Consider the following 2,208-nt stretch of genomic DNA (forward strand, 5'->3'; position numbering starts at 1 on the left):
GTTCAACATCATCTCTTGTATCTAATCCCATATCAAATAAGTCTCTAAGTGTGTTTCGAAGAACAACAAACTAACCCAATTCTTTAGGATCTTCAGAATAAAAAACTTGTTTGACTTGAGAAGAAAAAACATAAGGTTCATCAATGAGTTGTTGTTTAGTGTGAATTAATCGAGAAAAATTCACAAGTGTAAATCCATACTAATTCTTCTTAATACCTTTCACACTATTCACATCAGCCTAATCCTATCGAAATAAGATAACTTTCCACTTGCCATAATAATCCAACTCAATGATGTCCTTAATCATGCCATAATAGTCAACAATTTCCTCTAAATGGTTTGTGTCCCTAGCACTAGCATAGCTAGTAGTTGATAAAGGAACAACAACTCCTGAATTTTATGTACTTTTAAATCTCTCATAGGATTTTGTGTGAAATCTAAATCCATTGATAATGAAATCCTTGTATCACTTCACAATCCTGTTCAGACCTTGTAAAAGACACTTCACCTTTTCACTAACAACCCTTTCACTCCAAACCTATAAAAGTGAAATAAATATATATATGTTATTAATGTTAGTTATACCGTAAGCATTCTATATAGATTTCTCATAAAGAGAAGTATGACATTACAGTTGCTTCTAACCATTCATGAAAGTTTTCGATGAAAAAACTTATCAAGCTCTTGAGGGTTTGATTGTCGATAATATGCAGAAGGTCTCAAATTGTTTCTATACTCACTACAAAGTATCATAATAAAGTATTAACAATTAAAAAATACAATAAATTATGCTCAATGTAATGAATAATTTCCTTGCTAAAAAACTTACGTACGGAATGATTCAATAAAGTCATGGTAAAAAAGAACTTATCGATGTACTTATGCCTAAGATTTATCATGTAACTCCACCATTTCAGCTTTGCCTATTGGTTGTCCAAAACTTTGAAAAAGATAACTGAAGGTAGAGTCAGTATGCTGCATACCAACATTTCTCGATGGTTTATTAAATCTCATTTTAACATCTTCCAAATAACGAGAACAAAATGTTATACACTTTTTTGCTAAATATCCAATAGAACCTTTCGGATAGCGTTTGTTGCGACAATAAGACTTTAACCTCCCCAAAAACCTATCGCATAAAACATTTTTAACTAGAGTGGCATGATCATTAATAAAAACCTAATCAATATATTAAACAATAATACCTTTTGATAGGATACATCCATTGATAATAAATCGACCTATCAACTGTTACTTCATATGGAAGGTGGATAACCAAATACATCATAATAGTGAAGAAGTTGGGAGGAAAACTCCTCTCTAAATGACATAAAGTAATCATAGCTCGATCTTGAAGTTTGTCAAGCTCTTTCACATTCATACATTTTCCACATAGAGATTTAAATATGTTACTCAATTCAATTACTACAGAAGTGACTTGCTTCGATATTGATGAACGTAATGCAAATTAGAAGTAAGTCTTGCATCAAAATGTGATAATCATGTGACTTCAATGAAAAAAGTTTTCACTCCTTCAGATTCACACATCTCGATATATTTGATGCATAGTCATTCGAAACTTTGACATTTTTCAAAACTTTACAAAACACATCTTTTTTAGCTTTAGAAATCCTAAAACAAGAGCAGGCAATTGATATTTGCCATTAGGAAGCAAATTTAGATAAAGGTCAAGGTGAATCCCCATATCAACTAGGTCAAGCTGACTCTTTAAATCATTTTTTGATCTTCTATTCACATTGAGAATTGTCCTGATAAAATTTTTGCAAACATTCTTCTCTATGTGCATCAAATCAAGGTTATGGCATAATGAATTATATTTCCAATAAGACAACTCAAAAAAGATATTTTTTTTCTACAACTCATACTCATTAGGGTTATTTTTTTCATCATCCTCTTTATTACTTTGAACATCAAGATCAGCAACTTCAGTATCAGTATCACCAACTTGCATAATATGAGTCTAGACACCTTTAAAGATGTCCTTCACTCTTTTCCTTGATGGAGTCATTTTTTTATAAGTGAAATTGATATCTTTTAACTTTGATAAGATATTAGACCCACTAATGGGTAAAGGTGATCTCTTTAACTCTTCAATTCCATCAAAAAAATGTTTTTGGAATCTAAATTGATGACTATCATCTAACCATCGATGATGTCCAATATAAAAAAACTTCCTACCATTAGGTA

Source organism: Durio zibethinus, chromosome 19, assembly GCF_047325235.1.
Source record: "Durio zibethinus cultivar Kanyao isolate XHJ-2024 chromosome 19, ASM4732523v1, whole genome shotgun sequence".
Taxonomy (NCBI): Eukaryota; Viridiplantae; Streptophyta; class Magnoliopsida; order Malvales; family Malvaceae; genus Durio; species Durio zibethinus.